This window comes from Hoplias malabaricus, chromosome X2, assembly GCF_029633855.1.
Source record: "Hoplias malabaricus isolate fHopMal1 chromosome X2, fHopMal1.hap1, whole genome shotgun sequence".
Taxonomy (NCBI): domain Eukaryota; kingdom Metazoa; phylum Chordata; class Actinopteri; order Characiformes; family Erythrinidae; genus Hoplias; species Hoplias malabaricus.
In genome coordinates this window covers 19,518,607-19,539,620 of record NC_089819.1, presented here as the reverse complement: position 1 = coordinate 19,539,620, position 21,014 = coordinate 19,518,607, and the positions used below count along the sequence as shown (strand labels likewise).

The 21,014-nt window shown below is 38.7% G+C and overlaps 1 long non-coding RNA gene across 2 annotated transcripts in view; it reads left to right on the top strand.

The window, feature by feature from the left end:
* The first annotated feature begins 626 nt into the window (after window positions 1–626).
* The window catches only part of LOC136676988 (uncharacterized), a 40,165-nt gene continuing 19,777 nt past the window's right edge, over window positions 627–21,014 (top strand). For both annotated transcript variants that reach the window (XR_010796329.1, XR_010796328.1), the window contains exons 1-3: window positions 627–710; window positions 2,237–2,292; window positions 4,569–4,623. This is a non-coding gene — a long non-coding RNA (uncharacterized lncRNA). The remainder of the gene's footprint in view (window positions 711–2,236; window positions 2,293–4,568; window positions 4,624–21,014) is intronic.

Genomic DNA, 21,014 nt, shown 5'->3' with positions numbered 1-21,014 from the left:
CCACCATGCCGCCCTGGATTTACATTTACAAACAAAATTAAGTTGACTAGGATGACAAGACGTCCTCTTTTACCCGGACATGTCCTCTTTTTTAGACATTTTTAAAAAAATGTCCGGCCGGAATTTCACATAGAATTGAATTTGGAGAAGCGTTTCGTTCACAAACTAGTCCCGCCCTCCCCTACTCCGATTGGTTCGCTTGAGTGAGAAGGGGGCGTGGTGAAGTAGCCTAAAATGTTCGGATTGGACGGTCTGACTGTAGAGCTACCGTTATTGGTCGATAACCTTCTCTGTAAACATTTAACCATTTTCACCATCTAAGATCTGGTCAAGCTAAATTTGACAAGACAAAAAAATCATGAACTTTCTTGTGTTCTTAATGTCTGCAGTTAAATACAACTAATAGTATATTTAGAACTCACTACTGCGTTTTTTATCTGCATTCACATGCTTCAACGTTTCTAATTTTGGGTTTCAGGATGTGTCCAATTCTGAGGTTATATCTTGTCACAAGATGGTTTTTACTATATTTTAGTAAGAAAAAAAAATGTTCTAACTCGTACAAAAAATCAGAACGTCTATTTTATAAAACTATTTTGTTAATCAGACTTCAGACTGTGAATTGCCAGTCACTGACTCTAGTGCACAAAGTCCACACTTCTGATTGGTTTAGAACACACATCGGGCGCGCGCCTCGGAAGAGGTCTGAGGTTAGTAACCTTTACGATGCAAACAAACAAAAAAAATAAAACAGTAACACAGGACTAGGATTATACGCGTCGAATTTAGGACAGACATTTTCAACAACAACAACAAAAGTTACACATTTGTTTAATTTATGAAAAGTGAGAATGAAAATAAATAAATTTAAAGACGTCGAGGAGCAGTTTTAGACAGGTTAACCTAACGTTAGGGGCGAGTACGTGAACGTTAGCTGACGTGGTTGGCTAATGTTTTCACTAATTGTTTAAAGGATATTTTAAATATTTTACTTCAAATCAATACAGTGATTCAGGGATACAGTCATAATTGAAAAGGCTGATGAAGTGTAAGTGGTAAATTATGAAGTCATGTTAAAGTGTAGGCTTTATCAACAGGAAGTGACATAGCTATAAACCAGAAGTAATTATTAGTTAAAAATAGCTTGTCACCTCCATGGAACAATCCAACGTTTGACACAGATCTAAGGCAACTAAACCAGGCAATATTAATCATTCTTATAGTAATATTTTGTGTATCTTTACTGACAAATATATGTCGCAAAATCTAGCAATGTATTTAACAGGATTATCTTGTATCGATAATTTTTGTACCTTTTCTATTGTGGGACATATTATAGTCTTTCACACAACATCATTGTACCATTTCACCAATAAACAATAAAAACGTAAACAATAAAAAATGATGAGTTCACTAACTTAAAAATTACTTGAAAGTTCACTATCTGTCAAAGACAAATTCACACAGGCATAGTTTCTTACGTCATAAACATAAGGAACCATGGGTCTTTCAACTAACAGGGTGGAGTTAGGTTTTTTTTTTTTAAGAAGTACATTTTAAATATGTAGTTTGATTTAATATTGATATATTGATGAGTTTTTATAGCTGATGACCAGAAGGGACAGACATATTGTTTCTGTCAAATTAAAAATGTATCTCCATTTTTGTGGCTTTTTATTTTAATACAGTGTTTGGACACAGGTGCTGTTCTTCACATTGTGAGAATTTCATGATGAATGGACCAATAGTAATGTGTGGAAATTACTTGGAATAAAATCGTTTTTTACACTGACTTTCAGTGAAAGCTAAGAAGTTTTATTTCCGTCTCCTGTAAAGTTACTATTTTGTGAGATACATGTTTTTCATTGGAAAGTATGAACTCAGGACCCTAACACTGCAGAGGTGTGGCAACATTTTCCTGGTTTAAAGAGGGAAAAACAATTAAAAACCTGTGGTGTGATCAGTCACACACAAAAAAGGATCTAAAAGAATTAGTAAATAAAGGATAATGGCTAAACATTCATAGAGTAAAACAGTTCTCATCAGTTTAGTTTTAAGATTAACCTTTGAAAGTCCTTCAAAGTGATGTAACCGGTTACTAAACACATTCACTGGTAAGTCTTTGTAAACATGACATTTTAGTAGTTTAATCATTTTTAAGGTTAATTTTGAAATGTCTTGATATGAAAAGGCTTGGGCTGTGTTTAAATTGTTGCTTTTCTTTTTTCATTTACAGGAGTGGAGTCTGCAGAGGAGGAAACATTTCTTTGACCAAAGCTGCTGGCTAATAGGGTAATGTGTTTTATTGTATGCTACGTGCATTTCTAGCTGCAGATTTAAGTCATGGTCTGATGTTAAAGAGCTGTTTTCAGAACACTACACTGACCTGCACTAAAGGGGTACAGGGGTGACCTGTACATTGACTGAGGTACTATATATTTATTCTGTTCAGTTTAAACATAATAGCTCTGGGCTGGGAAATTTGGCCCGTTTTCTGTGTTTGTAATTATGTAGGAAATTCAGTAATGTAAGTGAAACAGGAGCAAAACATGAGGCAGGAAGTCTGAAGCTGCTACTTTATTGACCAATATAGTTGTTTTCATTTAAAAGCAGGGGTATTTTTGTGCACATAAAGAGTAATGTTACATATCACTAAAAACATAGGAAGGAAGACAGGGAGAGAGAGAGAACACTGGCCTTGTGCTTCAGCGTGATGGTTTTCTGCATCTCTGGAGACTCCCACACTGTGCTGGAACTGCACTTCAGAATCAATCATTATCTAGCAGGCCTCAAAATACAATAAGACAGAGTCAGGCACAGGGTGAACACGAACATATATGTGTGCAGATGCTCACATGCATGCACCCACTCAAGATGCCCATACAAAGGACAATCAAATAAAATCTAAGAATCATTGTGTTGCACACATAGCAAACATAAAGTGATGGCTAACAAGAAAAAAAACATACAAAAAAATAATAAAATAAGAGCAACAACATCAATACACAGAGCTATGCTGGGCTGCTTTTTACACCAGAGTGTGAGAATGAAAATCGGGTGTCATATCCACCTCTCATGGTTCCTCTACCTGGGCTAAAAAAAGCCACCTCATCCTCTGTCTAAAGGAAATAACAGCCCCAGAGCTGGACACTATGATGTCTGTATTGGGATCAGTTGTACCATGTTGCATTTTTCTTTGCATATGTTAGTTACTATCAGTACAGAACTCAGCAAAGTCATTGACTGCAAACCTTTTACAGCTGCACTTTTACCTGGTAATTCTGGTAATGTCGCCTAGTAAATGGATTTGCAAGAGGCCTAGTTAGATACAACATTAAGTCTATATTAATGGCATAAACTGTATAGAAACTTGCTGGATTTGAACACATTTTACCTTTAATTTTAAATTCCATTTATTGTCCTTGTTAACGTCAAAAAGAAATAACTGAATTTTTAAATTTCATAATCATTCAGTCTTTTTTTGGTTTAGTGCATTTTTTCTGTGCCCAATTGCTTCATAAACTTATAGAACAAAATGTTATTAACATGGATCATCTTTTGTAAGGTGATATATTTAAGGGATAAAACCCATCCTTACACTGCCACCCATTTGTGGAAATCTGTGCTGTGTGTGTGCTGTCATATGGTCCTCTCGTATTGGCAGATTCGCACTTTGGAGGACATCACCTGGCATGCCTGTGAATTCTGACGGGCAGACAGACACACTGGGAATATGCTACACATTTCTCCCTCTAAAAGCTTCCTCTATAGTAGTCTGCCTTCCTCTGTACACATGCACACACACACACATAGACACACACACACACGTCCCTCTTTCAATGGCATATGCTCGGCTGTTCTAACACGTCCTACTGTTTGTCTGTAGATGAAGCTGGAAAAGGAGATTCTCTTACAGTACAACTGGGTCTCATTTCTCTTGCATGAAAGTTGGAAAAAGTTTGCAATGGAGGCGTTTGGTATCTTCGCGTCCACAGGGAGCGCAGGGTGTAGCGCCTTAGAGTTTTTTTTCTCTCTCTCTCTCTCTCTCCTTCTCGCTCTCTCCCTCCCTGCTTGTTTCCCAATAAGAATAAGATAACAGAAAGACCTGCTATCTGAAGATAAAAGTGAAATACTGCACAGTACTTTCCTTTTTCTTAAAAAAAAATCATCCTAATGGAGTTTAAAAGTTAGATACCTTTCTCAGACCTCACCAAGGTCACTTTGGCCTTAAAAGCACTTTTGGTTTATTTCTTTTTCTGTACAAATTCAAGTGTCAACAGTGAAACTTTCTTGGGTCTCTTTGTTTCTCGTTTATTGCGGATCAATCCTAAGTGATTCTGCTACAAGGTTTCCTTGGCTTTTTGTGGTTTCACATGCTCTTGACCCAATCCAATTGTGTGAGGCTGACCAGCACCAGTTCTGGGAAGATCTGCTCTAATCCACCGATTCATAACTGAAGATGGAACATCAATCATTATAGATCCATAATAGACATCAGTCAATCACTGTGCCTAATGCGATTAGACTGCTGCCAGTCATTTCAAACTTGTTCTTTTTTCCATTTACAGGACTGCAGATCTGGGGAACAAAACATTTATCTGACTAAAGGAGCTGGCTCATGAGGTAATTATTTTCATTAAATGTCAGATACTTTTAGTGGTTTAGGTAGACCATCATTTGTTTCTAGTTATTGAACCATACAGAAAGATTGATGTACAGGCACAGACGAGCATGCACGTGTCATACATCTGTCCCTTATATAGAATTAAAATAATAATGTCAGTAATAATATATTTGTATTTAAAGGCTAAGCGCCACTTAATGGACCTCCATGAATATTTCACATTATTTTAGTTACTGACATATATAAGTATGAAGTAAAATGAAAATAGCAGCTTAATTTGCTTTAAAACTGACTATTTTATTAAATTGACGGAAAAACCCGAGCTCGCTACGGACATTCTTGAACGCAACCGTGACGTCACTGGTGGACAACAACTGAACAACGCCGCGGTAAAACACCGTTATGACCGACTGTTATGACAGTATCTAGCTAAATAACCAACATTATTCATGACAATAGCCTAGCAATAAGCTAAACTCAAATTTAGAGGTACCGTTATTCTTGTAAATGTGATCGAAGTCGAACTCGAATTCATCCGACACTATAAACCTCCGTAATGCAGCTACGTAGCCGAGTATAATCTGAGCCACCGAGTTTAGCAAGTCAAGCTAACGTTAACTAACACCAACTAAAACAGGCGAAGTGAGTGTCCTTACCCTGTTTACCTCCATGTTACAGAGGCTCTTGAACACCTTTCGTTGGTTTCCTTACATGTCCATATTGTTGGAAAAGCGCCAGTGAAATGAGCTACAGATAACGGAGTGAGCGGATTGTCCTTTCCAAAGTGCCCGTTTAAAGTTGACAAATTTAGTCCATTTTCTGGATATTTTGGGATCTTTGGGCCATTTGTGCACAGATGTCCCACTGTACATTGAATGATTGCAGCCAAAAACAACACACCTTTTCGTCATTTTGCATTAAATTAAGTGCAACTTCTAGAGTTGTTGTCCACCATCTACGTCACAGGCAAGACGCCTATTAGAGTTTCCGAACACCATTGGGGGGGGGGGGGGGGGACCAACGGTCTTTTAAACCTTATTCCTTGAATTAGTAAGAAATAACATGTTTTCTGACTATCAATAAACACAAGTTAGGAACTCAAATTCCACTGTATTTATTTGTTTGACACTTTCATAGAGCTGGTGCTTAGCCTTTAAACTGCACATTTAGCACTTTTCATTTTAATCATTTTAAAATCATTTTACATGTAGGTGTGTATGTATGCACACACACACACACAAAACTACTACTACTACTTTGAAAATAACAGCATAATTACAAGCAGCCTGGTCCACAATTTTTAGGCATATGCGAATAAATAGTTTAAAATCACATATCAGGTGTTCATTCCTGATTTTCATCTGGAATGCTATTCCATATGTTTGACATTTACAGTAAGTCAGCTTTAGTTTAACTAAGTTGTCTGTCAAACACTCCCTGCTGTCATGTATGTTTTATTTCTCTCAAAGCCATAAAAATGCGTTACCAATAGAATGTAATTTCCTGGAGCAGTTGCACATAAGCAAACAAATATTGACTAGAGGGGTGCAAAGTCCCCCAGTATTAGATGTGAAGCATTGGAACTGCATTTCTGAAGTGGTGGACGAACAGGCACCTTTTAATTCTATAATCTGCCTGTTGCTCCGCATACTTTATTTGACTCCTTTCACACTGTTCTTAAATTCGTCAGGACCGTCAAGGAACCACCACCAAGCAGGTTTGAATTGGGTAATGGATCATTATCAGCACTGTAGTGACATTGATGTGGTAGTGGTAGATTGTTGCAATGGTACAAGTGGATCACACACAGCAGTTCTTCTGGAGTTTTTATGGAACCACAATGCACTCATACATGGTTAGTGGATCTGAGAGAAAGGACAGTGAGTGTAGGAACAAGGGGGTGGTCATAATGTTATGTCTGGTTGTTGTATAGTATACGTTCTTTACAATAATAGGTCCTAAGCGTAATCCAAAACCTAGAGGTTTCCTTAACCTCTGTAACCAAAACCAAACGGCGCTACAGTCAGGTCATTTTCATATCGAAAATGTTCAAAAACAAGACACACATTCACTTCACAACACATTATCATATTCCTCACATCTCTTTTTCCCTTTTAGTTTTGAGAGTAAAGCTCTCCACTGCTCCAGAAACAGGCAACACCTGGCCGTAGCATGGCCACATGATTCTGAGGTCAGGCACACAGTCCCGCACACACAATGGCTGGCTTTGTCCTCAGGTGTACTACTAGACTCCCCTGTGATGCACACTCTGTGACACTGTAGGATAGGGTAGAATATATGATCAGACTTTTCATAAGCAAGATGCTGCCCTTTAATATATCTAGATCCCTTCCTGATGCAATTCTGTGCAAATCACAAACTTACATTGCACCCAAAATATGAATTTTCACTTTCCTCTTGGTTAAACATGGGCTTATTCTCACAGTTGGATTTGTCAGTTTGTTAACATTGTCAACTGTTTTGTGAACACAAATGAGAGCTGGACAGTAACAGTCCATCATAACTGAGTTCCAATTTCCTGCTGTGTGATATGTGAAATATTTCCACGTCAGACAAATCTTGGTAGTGTGTATTGGATGTCATAGTAAATGGGCAAACTTGGCATTTGTTTCATTATTTTTAAAAAAAATTTGTTTTTTTTTTTAAATGTTTTTCTTTCTCCTCTCCAAGGGGTGTTATAGTTAATGCTATACATTTTATTGTTTATTTTTAATGCCATGAATACATTTTCCTGGTTTGTCTCTTGTAACAATCTTTGAGAGTTACTTATGAGGTTTGCACCTGTGTGGCTATGATTTGCTGTTTTATTTGGGGACATGGTAAAGACCATGGGCTCCTTCCTGCTGTGTGTTATTTTCTTCTGTTTGCTGTGTAAACATGCCATGGTGCTCTGGACTGGTTTTAATCAATTATATAAGAAAAATCCTAGTCTTGAGACCAGGCTTTATATGGTCACTGTGGCTAATAAACAGGCTAGTTGGAATAATGTCCACAAGTGTCTGGATCACTACTACTAGGCTCTATGCCCTGTGCTTTGTAGCATGGACTATGATAAAATATGCAAAACAACATATTTTATTATGTTTTTTCCTGTTAGAAAACTTTGACACTTATATTTTTCCTTATTTTCTTTGGCATTTATTTAATAGGTAATGTTACTAGTGAAGATGCTAGGGCTACATTTATTGTCATATGTGCTCTAATGGAATGGTCAGTCAACTACAATTGCAAAACTGTTTTGTCCTTTTCTCAAATACATGAGAAGTGAAGAAATGGAAATGAATGTACAGAGTTTTACATGTAGGTCTCAGTGTTACATGACAATGAATAAACCACCAATAATCATTCTCTAGAAGTATCATAGCTGTTACGTTATAGGAACAAAGCTATAATGCCAAGTGCAGCACACCCTTGGTGAGGCAGTGACTGAGCAGTGTCAACTTTTTCAGTGGACCTAAGACTGATCATTTTAATATCCACTGTATTAGAAATTCCATCATCTGCAATTCAGAAAAACAAATCACACAGGAAATGTGCTACTTGGAAAAATAACAATTTATTGAATAAACAATCTCTTCAGTTCAAACATATTCAAATAATGAAGCAACACAAACACACAAGCATACAAAATCCAGTGCAATTATAGTCCTGTGCAATTTAGTCCTGTCTTTTGTCATTTAACTTAGCCATTGTGAGTGTTCTTCTAGAATGTGAGACTTATAAATGTAATACTAGGGATCTCTGACAAAGCTTGTTATCAGACAATCTGGATAAAGATGAATTAATGTCAGAGGTGTAGTCTGGCTCTTGTCTTTTAGCTCTTGATCTCTTGGTCTCCCTCTGATACTAGAATCTTAGAGCTAGAATTGGGTTGGAGTAGTCATCCATGGAAGCCACGGATTCACCTGAGGAAAAGGAAAGGCAAATTAGTTCAAATTGCTAGGTCATGAAAAAAAATCTCTAACACACTGTAGTTCCACACTGAATCCAAGAGCAGTTAAAGTTTAAATTCTAGAAATGGAATTTGTGGAGAAAACTGCTGATGTGCACAGTGATATGTCAGCAGATTCTCATGATCAACCAACAAGTGCTGAATTTACTAATGTGAATTTTGATAACCTGGAAGAGGTTTTATTTATTGTTTTAATTCCGTCTTATTTAAAAAATATGATCATACCACAGATATGATTCTCACTGGAAACTCACTTTTCTTTTAAAAAAAAAGATTTCCTTTGATCTATTCATTAAAACATTGTTACACAACATAAGGGCTGTATGTGTGGTTTGTCAAAATGTGGTCACTGTTGTGGCCATCTTTTTGGATGAACCTTTAACTGTGCCTTAATTTGCACCCTCAGTAAATGTGATGTCACGCATATCAAATGTCTTAAATAAGGAATAATTTTAGACCATTTTTATTTGAACTTGGATTTTTTTTATATGTATTTATTTATTTTTTTAAATTGCTAAAAGGGTTTATGTATTTTAACTATACATTATAAAGTACAGCATATTATGGCAGATGCAGCATACTTCAACAAGACCGGAAAACTATTTAAAGTGCACATTTCAGCATTTTAAGAAGTTATTCCAATGTATTTGTCCTTAGAGGTTGCATAGAATCATGGGCTTAAATCCCTCAGCAACTAAAATTTATGTTTTCTTTGTAATTAAGATAATGTTTTTTCTCTGGGCTCACAGTAAGATATGTGCAAGGTATGTCTTATGAGTTATAAATTTAATGAATGTGTGCTTAATCGGAACATAGTTTTACAATGTTAAATCATTCAAAATGCTGTATTTTATGCCATAATATCAGCAAAACACATTAAAGTTTTCATGCAGGTGTGCGATAGAGGCGTGTCATTCACATATTGTTACTGTCCAACGAAAAACATGCAAATAGTATCGACAGAATCTGCAAAGTGGTATCTCTACCGTAAAAGGCAAAATACTCTTACGTTTAAATGGAAGTTAATGTAAAAAGAGTTTATTCAAAGTGGTTTTGGGGCATTTGCATCGATCTATTGATTCTGAACTGCCTATAGAGTGTAAAGAGGAGCTGAAGGGTTAAAACAATGTACCAAATCAAAACTGAAAAATATACAGCTATGCGTTGTTTTTGGACATTAACAATATGTTCATTAGAATATTATGACCACACCAAGTGTTCTCAGATAATAATAATAATTTTTTTTGTTTAATTAAAGATTTGCTTGATGTTTAACAAAAAACAAAAACAATTCTACAGAAAATGTGAATATTTTATATGTTGCCAGCAGCTTTTTAATTGATGTTGTTAACATTAGGTGAAGTGTATGTGATACATGTTCACATCCTTCTTCTTTCCAATAACTTTTGTTGAGTTTAGAATTAAATTAAATGACATAATACTGTCTCACATCACTTTAACACATATAAAGATTTACAACAAAGCTTTGTATGAAATGTATTTAACTATGTACATGTGAAACATCTTATCAGGCACATTCAGAACGTGACCCCATTGCTTTGAGAAACAAACAGACAAACAAAATTCAAAGGTTTTAAGATCTCTGTGTATACAAAGGCACAATGGAATGGACTATAATGGCTGACAGATGTCTTCCCTATTTCAGGTTGCACCTTTGTTCCACTTTGCTCTGAATCTTCTCACATGGATTTTCTTACCATCTCTATAACTCAAGACGTATAACACCTATAAACCTATAACACGTTTCATTTTTTTTTTTTTTTTTTTTTTTTGTGTATGGCCACCGTTGGTCTGGGAGTGTCTTGCTTTTTAGCCTTCTCTTAATTTTTGTTGTCCTATTGTCTAATGTGTGGTTAGGAAAGAGAAAGCCTGATTGGATTTCACATTTGCCCCACAAGTGTGTATTTGTTGTGTTATGTTTCAACGCTACTACAGAGCACAATGGCAAGTAGGAGAGACTGTTTAAGAGGTGTTTATATGTGGTAGAGATGTGGTAAAACTTAATTTTTAAGCCCAGATATTCAAGAATACATTCGAGGTGACTTGAGATTGTAACTTCTCCATTTTCTAGACTTATAGAACAACTTGAGGGTGGCTGCTAAATGGGTTGGGTTGTGAAAATGGACACAATAAAACTGAGTAGCCTCTGTTTCTCTAGAATCTTTTTGGTTTTAAGACTAACTGGAAGAAGACAAGGAGACAGAAAATATATGTTCAAAACACTAGAGCACACTTCCTGTACTGTAAGACCTACGAGAGCTTTGACACGGTTTCATGATGTCATTGTTGTTCACCTACTAATCATGGCTTTTTCCAGGTCTGTACTCTTTCTTTGAGCTACATTAATATTACAGTAGATTCTGGAGAATCAGCTTGGCACTTACCCACCTTTACCACCATAATAGGGGCAAATTTCAGAAGGTCTTTTTTTTTGGAGAAGACCCCATAACAAAAGCTTAACTTAAGTTTGGGATAAATTAAAAGCTCTGGCTACACACTGTACAATGCCTCAAGCGAGGGAAACGTGTTTGAAGTCCCATCCATGATCAGTTTGGATATGTGTTTTAGGCTGGTGCTGACTCAACAGATTCTGCTGCCCTATCTGTGTCAAACTCTCTACATACTCTCCATTATCTCTCAGAGAAATGGAAGTGCCGCTTGATCCACACTTACCCAAACCGAACCTCCTGACTCAACAGAGTCGTGCTGAGATTGCACATAGTACCATCCTCCGTTATCAAGTAGAAGCGTCTATGTGCGGTTGAGTGCTTCCATTAAACTAAGCAGTTCTCTCCATTTAGCTAGAAAGGCCGTTTCTTCAAGTAGCCACTAATAAATAGCCTACTACGGCACACAATGTATTTCTTCCTCAACATTGACCTAGTGATATACATTAGCGTGTAAAACAATGCACGAATTTAAACCATATGTCGCAAACAAGCATGAGGACCAGTTACCAGCTGGTGGTCTGATATAATATGTCATAGGAAATCATTGGGGCAATTATGCAACAGGCCTCAGCAGAGATATTAGCTAGATGCATATATCACAGTAGCTTGGCTTGCCTCAGTCATATTAACTTTTGTTTATCACAATTAAGATCTGGGAATTAATAAACAAACAAATACATCAATGAATGAATAATTTAATGAGAAAATATCTCCTACTAACCTGTATTCCCAACAACAGCAAGTAATCCTTGATGTCATTTCATAGAAATTCTGACCTAGAAGAAGAACAAACAAATTCTATTGAAGGAACTGCAGATGGCTCTGTATAACTAGTTAAATCAGATATAACCCACTGAACCTGAGATATCTTGACCTACTTTCCTCCCATCTACTCTTCTTTTGTTGAGATAGATAAACCCATGCTCTCACCACATATCAGACGATATATAAGCAAAGTGTAGTGCAATGTGCATTCCGCATCCCTCCACACAGCAGAGGTACATTGAAACAGTTTCAGCGATTATAAATCATTTACTGCACATTCCATTCCCTTTTTTAACCCCTTAGTGAAAGCACATTTAGCTTGGGTTAATAATATGTCCTCCAAGGAGTGTGTGTGTGTGTGTGTGTGTGTGTGTGTGTGTGTGTGTGTCTACTTGCATGTGTATGTGTTCAGTGACTGGAAGCCTTCACTTGAAATGACCTGTGGCCCAGTTGTGTCCCGGTTTGTGTCAGAGTAAGTGCTTTTGTATTGATGTGGATATTAATGATTTAATATCCACTGTTGACTGACCTGCCTCTCGCACACAGTATCATAACGCACTTCAAAAACCAGCAGTCATCAGATCATCAGTAAATTATCAAGCTCTTTAATAACATAACTTATTAGCATGACAACCTGCATTATAGATCTAATCCCTAACAGTATATTATATCTTGGAAATGTCAATACAAATATTGTTCAACTTTAGTTGAAAAAATGTGTTGTGATGGGTTTGAATGTGCTGAACAAAGACAGTTGAGGCCGAGTAGATATGCACACAGCTGCCTTTGCATCGCTCCAATCCCCCTTCCCCCACCATGGCCTGCCCTTGGCATCGATGGTTTGGTATCGCCTTGGCATGCTGGAGTGTTGCCATGGAAACCTGTATAAACCTTCATTTCGCCACCCTGCAAGACGGGTGAGGCCATGCGTTTCGGTGTGCATTTGCGCGTGCGTGCACACTCTCACACACACACACACACACACCATTCTGGACACAGGCAGTGTATATCCTATTCCTGTGCCAAGGGCTCAATTCTTTTCTTAAGTGTGCAAATGAATTCATGGCTGTTCAGAGAATGTGAAAACTACACCTTTTCCAATAATGGCTTATACACTCTAGCAGGGGTATGGGATATGGGGTTACCTGTAAAACTCAGCACCATTATGGAATTTATGAATGGTGGGTTTCATGTTTTTAAACCCATAAAAATGACTTTACTTCCTGAATTAAATGATTTTAATCTACCAGTTTAAGGAATCAAATGTTTTTCTTTTTGTGTAACACATGCTAGTATCTACTCTGTGTGTGTGTGTTTGTGTGCACATGGACAAGCACACATATCTGCTGTTCTGTCCAGGGTACTTGGACCGCAGTTCATCCAGAAGTGATTCTTTTCATTAGACACTATAAATAATTTAATGTTGAGGCTGTCTATTCTGTCTACAGACCAGGTGCATTACCATTTAAATAAACCAGAGAGGATACACATACATACAGACCACAAACAATAAATCTAAAATTTATATCACATTTATCATTTAGTCCTTTTATAGGAGTAAATTAATTTAATGGCTTCAGACTTGCAAGCTATCTATAGAAATATCATCCAGTAACAGTAACAGTGATTGTAGACCATTTGTTTTTAAAAAGAAAAATGGTTTAAATGAGAAAAATATAAAGGGTTAATATCTAAGTTTACATCCTTTCTTCTTTTGCCCGGGCTTTTTTATTTCCAAGATGTCCCACACTTGCACTAAAAATAATCCCGCGTGATTGGATGGCTAATTTGAAGTGTCAATTATTCTTATGTAAATGTGCACAGTTTCTCACGTTTCAAAAGTGGAAAAGCACAGATGGCAACACGGAAATCTCCCCACACAAGGCAAAGCGGCCTGCCAGACAAAAAAGAGCTTGCATAATGTGACGCCGCTATTTGCATGTCTGTCCTCTGCAATGTAACATCAGATATAGTAGGTATGGCTGACATGGCTAATGCTAACAGTGATTTGCAAATGGTCAAGATGGCAGCATCCTTTACAAAGAATAGCCAACTTACATAATGTTAACATAATACATGAACTGACTTCAGTTCTTTGTGCACATCAGACAAAGAATGTGTAGTCAGAATGAGTGAGGACTGTAGCGCAACTGGAATATGCATGTCTGGAGATTTGAAAACATGTACCTCTAAAATCTTCATCCTATCTATAATTGCTGCATTGAATGTGTGACATATGCACTTATGCATTGGGTAATGGGTGGACTACTCTGAGCTTATAACACATCAGAAGCGTTCCATATTATTAGCAGTGAACCTCCCACACCTGCCAATCAAGAAATTTCATCTCTGTCTGAGTCAAAAAGCAAACATGGTTTTGCCAAAATGAGGGCAAGAAAGAAAGAATTTAAAAGGAAAATCCAGACAGACAGTGGAAGACAAAGACAGAGCAAGAGAGAGAGTACATGAAGCTGCTCTCCCAGCGTGACCTGAACAAGCCACTAAAACCTGATTCCTGACAGTTCGCTCACGCTCAGGCTAAGAGACAGCGGCCTCTTTGCTTTCACACTAAAGACCATGATTTTGCCTCAGACAAGTCCGTCGGCTGACACACCTGCTGTGAAACCTGGCAACTCCCAGACAAATATGCGGATAAGCTTCAATAGGCTAGCATGGAAATATTGGACAGCTTTGTTTTAGCTTCAAGAGGAAAGAGCATTTTAGCCTATGCAAACATTAACTTAATGCTAACAGTTTGCTAAATGTAAACATTTCAATCCTATCTTAAATGTAAATCGACAAAAAAATGTTCCTTGACCTTCTCAGCTGATGCTGAAGTAGGAGAAGAATAAAGAGAAGCAGAGGAGGGAAAAAAAAGCTTTTCAGACCCAAAACAGTGTATCAAGCAACCTGCTGTGGCATCCTGTTACATCATGACAATGGAGCCCTTTCAAAGTGAGTCTCAACATGGCAGCCAGGTCCTCAAGTTCTGTTGATTGTCTCACACAGGGTCAAGAGCGAGAGGAAAGAAGGGGAGTGTTGAGTTATCTTAGACAATAATGGCAGTCTCCAAAATGAGATGGACTCTGTGTTAAGTTTGTTTTGACCCTTTACCTCCTAAGCTAATTTTGTTAGTTTGGGATGTTAAAAAAGTGACAGAACTGTCAGAACGCCCGAGCCTTGGATCCATTTGGAAGGAGCATCACATTACCAATTTCTGAGGGACTTGCACAGTATTGTGAAGTCCACAGTACCCCCTTAGTGTTGTTAGTTGTATGCTATTTTGAGAACAGGACGGTCAGCCTTAGAGATATATTTAGAAAACAGTTCCTTATGAGACCAGATTCAAAATAGAACCGAACCTTGCAAGACTCTAAGATTAGGACTCAACTGAACTGGGAGACAGTTTGCTGATTAGCTGTCAAAAGATGGCCAGACCAAATCTTATTTGGCTCACGCCTTTAACGTGATGGCTAGTTTGTTTGTATTAGCTTAACATGGCTTTTGGATCTCTTCCCAGATTAAGTAATTGCTGCACATTTTTCAGAGCACAGATAAAATCTGGAATCTTCTGGGATACACAATACCCAGACAGTCCCTGATTGACTCTGGCCATGGTGCTGATGTGACTGCAGAATTATATCTAGTTTGTATCCAATCCAAGTTATACCAAATTAATAGCATATAGCACTATTTCGGAGGGAACCTTTACCCACTTTCCTTAAATTTTGAAATTTCGTTTTTTCCACAAAGGCCTGCTCTAGATGCTACCAGATGGATGCATAGTCCAGATACTGTCAGTGTCATACTGGACAAGGCTATTCACACAGCTTGAACGCCATATGCCTAGTACCTTTTATTTTCACCTGCCTCCCCTCTGAAGAAATGTGTGTCTGTGTGTGTGTGTGTGTGTGTTGTTTGTGTGTGTCATGCACATCAAAAACCGTAAGGTGAATCCTTTTGAGCTGGCGGCACGGTCGGCCACAGAATGAATAAACATCCATGTCAGGAGAAACTGATACACTCCCTTTTCAGCCAGACGGGCCTCTCGTGGGAAAAACAGCTTGCACACAATGGACAGAGACGGCCTTTTGTTGAGACTCTCAGAGCTGTGGGCTAGCTCTTCTCTCCAGCCTGTGCCCTGCACAGACCACTCCCCTCAGTTCACATAGTAACACACACACAGAGTTTGCTTCCTCCTCCATCTGAACTCAGCTCCATATGAATTCTCTTCCTAAATGATTTTGCTGTGTATACTGACACTCTGAAGAAATGTCAGGGATAAGGAAAAAAAAGAGGGAGAAACTAAAAATGGGCGTATCTCAGTCTGTACTTAAACCACCCCCCAAAGGGGGGTTTTAATACTAGCCCTAAATCCTTGGGATAGTGGCTCGCCATTGAGCTGCTCCAAAACAAACCCACAAGGAAGGCCCCACAGCAGGCCAACCCAGGGGAATTTACGCACGCTTTTGTCCAAGATTCAAAGGTTTCAGCATTAGACAGCCTGGGCTTTGTGGGGTGTACGGTGGGGGTCTTGTAGGTGGGTTTCTCAGTCCTCATACTGAGCTTGAACTTGACATTGATAAGTCTTTCTTGGTGTCACAAGACATCCCGAAGAGTTTGCACTTTATAACATTATTTTTCCAAACGCATGACTTGGAAACGCTATTTTACAAAATCAGTCAGGTCAGAGATGTGTTGCACGCTGTTGTCTATTTTCTTTCACAGTGTGTTGCAAATATAGTGATGATTTTGCATGCTGTTCTCTTTGCTTTGTATTTTCTATTCAAATGCATTCAGGCTAGTCGATACGCTACTGATAGCACATTACGTTTATGTTGATGCCTTAATTGATCTGAACTACTTTTTCAAGGCCTTGAGAAAAGCAGCCAACTCTTTTCTCCAGTGCTACTCGTCCAAGGCCCGTTCTCACGGACGCCTTCCACCGTCTCTCCCTCTCCCCCATTCTTTGCTTTCAGCTCCAATTTGGGCCACAATAAAGTTGTTATGCATGACAGTTTGGGGAGCAGAATGGATGTGGCTCAAGCCTGCTGTGTGGCTACAAAGTGGGCCCATTCTCCAGGCCCCAGCTCAGTTACGGGGGCCTGGGCGGAGGGAGCCGCACGCCGTTGCCGGGACGTTCTCAGACTGACGGAAACAATTAGACTCAAATGTTTCAGAGCAGCAGACACAGGACGCTTCCAGACCTGCATGCATCTTCCACAAAGAATGGCTTGGTTGCCATTCATGTTCTCTGAAGCACTGAGAAGGAGAATGGGCTCATTTTAGGCTTCTAAAGACCAAATAATTAGGTTAGACCAAATAATTGGGTTAGGATACCTGCTTATTTTTTTAATATGATTTAATATTGAAAAGTTGTTATAGGGACATGAAACCATGTCAAAATCCAGGTCTATGGTGTAAGTCTGAGGACAGAATGTGGGATGTATAAGAAAAACAGTTTTTCTCAAATAGAAATTGTACAGCAAAAGCAAAAATAATAACAATAATAATAATAATAAATGAATAAATAAATAAATGAATAAAATTAAAATAATATAAAATAAGTGTTGCCAACTTAATCAAACCTTAACCAAACATAAGAAAAGCAGAAATTATATATATATATATATATATATTTAGAGTTTTGGATAGCTTATGTATGAGTTCTTATAGTCCCCCTTCTCTTCTTTCGCTAATAAACATATGAAAAAGTGCTTTTGGTGGGCTCCTGAAATCGGGTGACCATATGTGCCAGCGTTCTGTATCATTCTTCTGTACTGCCCCACACAAGGGGACCACCATAACTTAGTTTGTCTTCCATACAAAGTTTCAGCCAAGCATGGGTGGACTCATTAGACGGCTTTTCTTTGGAGCCAATGAAGCTCAAAAGACCTCCCAACAAAGGAGCTAATCACAGCCTCCATCCTCGGCTCTAGCTGGAGTTTCTCTTTTCACCGGCTGGGTCTTAGATCATTTCTCACAGCTAGCTAGCTAGGTAACAGCCAATGGCTTTGCGGATGAACATAAACATTCTGTTATTGATACCGTTTGTTTCTGTTATATTTGTGTGTGTATGTTTTGTGCATGGGCTTGTTCAAGTCAATTTGGTACAAATCAGCATTTTGCCACCCATTTAGTGCATTGCTAGATACTTTGGTGTATACCGAGCTGAGGGAGGTATGCCATAAGGTGCCAATTTGTGTACAGTGATATGTCAGAATGTGCTTGTTGAGGGGTTACTAAGTGGTTGAGCCTGGTGGCAATGCAAGTGTGTGTAACGTGATGGCTGTATGGTGTGGGTGTGGGGCTCAAGCAGACAATGCCGCCCCAGGCTCCTCTACGCTGGCATTGACCTTGAACCTCAGCAGCCTCCATTCCCATGGTTTCAGAGGCTGTGTGCGTGAGTGTGTTTTCTCTTGGTTCTGCTCTTTCTATCACTCCAAATCTGACAATGTGTAAAAATCCCTACAGCACACCTACATGCCTAGTAACCCCAAACAATCTTGTTTAACGAGCAGTGCTATTAATCTACCAGTGAGCTAGTATTGGTAACAGTTATCTATTTGCATTACTAGAAGAAATGGCCCCAGTGATGGTGAAAATTCATGTACCGCTGGTTTAAAAACCTGTTGTTGATAAATTGATGCATTTCATGCGAACTAAAGCAGTGGTCATATTTCTATATTTATTTTATCTAATGGAAAAAAACATGTTTTGCAGGTACAATATTAAATTTAGGACTTCCTCAGACCATTTGTGGACATCAGACAAAACAGCTTTCGGTTTTAGGAGGAAAAATGTGAGTTAAATTCATGTCTTTGTTCAACAAATAGAATGTATTAAGTGGCCTTTGGTGAAATGGCTTCAGAAAATGCGGCAAATTTGTTTGTGTCTTTGTCTCTTGTCATTTGAATTCCATTGTTTGTTAAATATACTTCAGTGTACACACTGTGATTGATTCTACATTTATTTCTGTACATGGGATCTTCTTAATATTACCAGGTCCAAAATTGTTGCTCTACCTTTGGTGGAAAGTAAGTAAAGTCCACCTCAACCACCTTAATCCAGTTTAACAGCTTACAGTATTTTTGTTTCTCATGTGGTTGCTTAAATAAGGGATCTATGTTACCAACACAAGTCTATATAAACTCTAACATTCAACCTGAAGAAGTTTCACTATGTGCAAAATGCCACTGCAACTGTAAAGAAGAGAGACGGGATGAGGTGGGGGGTGGGCCATAGGACTGTCTAATAATAGAACTAGCTTGGGTTTGCATAGCAGCATGTCTACACAACCTTCTCCTCACCAGTCAGAGGAAAAGATCGAGCATGAGAGAGAATGCGAAAGCAGTTGGAATAGAACGTACAATAGCTTGCCTAAATATGCCTAAGAGGTCCCTCAACACAGATTAAAGAGTTAAATGTAGTCTTTTCCTGACCATATACTAAACCTTGACAGTGCATTATAAATGGTCAGAATTCACAGTCACCCGTGATTTATCTTATAAATGCTGCAGACTGAAGCGCTGCACTGCTGCCAGCAGCTTCTGAGATTCACCCTCCTCATGTGTCGGCAGCAAGGCTCCTTCTCACTGCCCTACATTCAGCTGACTGATCCAACACACGCAGCCTTCTGTCACAAATAATCATTACAGCACCCACCCCCCCTTCGCCATGCTCGCTCTACCACTGTATTAAATATTGAAGATTTTCAACTTTCAACCATGTGAGTGTTAAAGCGCCCCACCATCAGGACACAGAGACAAACACATGAGGATGCATGCGACCACACACACACACACACACACACACACACACACGATTTGATGTGAAGGTGCTATGAGTCTCATGCATGTACAGTATTCTTCAGTGTGCAAGCTAACACAGAAATCCCCTTTTATTGTTGTCATTTTTGTCTTTTCATTTCCTTCCATTTTGAGTGATAGCTGGAATCGTGTCAGAAGCAACTCCTCCGCATCCTCCCCTCGTACTAATTCCTGTGTTCCTTCTATTTTCCGTTCTTCCTCCATTCCTTTGTTCTTCCTCTAACTTGCTAAGCGCATCAAGGTATGCATTTTTCCTTGAAGGTCTGCTGGTACTTATACTTTTTAAAAAAGAATATTATGCTGTGTGGCCTGACCAGTGGTGCTAGCTAGGTGTGAGTGTCACTGGGTCGACGTTAATTACTCGCTTGTCCATAGGAGCATCATCACTATGGCAACGCGCCATTAACAGGGAAGAGACCGGCCAGATGAAAATAAGTGCAAATGAGGCTCCCGCCCAGACCCCCTCCATGAATTTGGAAATTGGCCAAGTGTCGTGGCATACACGTTCCTTATTAGAATTTAATACCAGGGCCCTGAGAATGTACCTGTGCATCTCTTTTAAATGCAACAATGGAGTCGAATATGCACAGAGACGAATATGCAATGGGGGAGGAGGTATGAATCCAGTGGCTTGCCACAAAAATATAAAGAGGGAGGTTGCCTGATATATGAGGATGGGGTCTGGATGGAGATTTTTAGCTAAAATGCTGCCAAAATTAGTATGAGATTAATTTTTTGAAAATATTTGTGTTTGGAATGGAAGGAGCGCTAATGTACTTGTAAAGTTTTTGTGATTAGCATGCTGTGAATGCAGTGTTCCAGGAATGTGGTGGTGTTAGATGGGTATGTAGTGTCTAACTGTGATTAACCCTTAGCGTTTTCAGCTGTGATATCTGCAAGTGTGAAGACAGACTGGGAAATAAGGGGATGTATGCCATGCAAAGATGGAGATTTGTGCCCTATTGAGCAACTGGTTCATTGAGCTTTTAGAAAACTGATGCTGTCAAATAAACCTCAGCCTGAGGATACAAATTACAGAATTTCCACCACACAGATTTTTTTCCTTTTTTAAATTAGGTTTGTACCCTATGGGGGATATTCAAGAGGCCCAACCTGCTAACTAAAGTAGTATCCTTGACACACACACACACACACACACACACACACACTCACACTCACGCTACCAATAGACAGAACCTAACATGCATTGACATGGTAGGGTACAATTAGAAAGATTCCAGACAAAAGTCACTGGGCACTGTTTTAGACAGAAATGCCACCCACCTTCTCCTCCGCCATTTTGGGTACAGATTGCAGCCATTATCAGGCCTATTTCCCAGGTACAGAAAAGC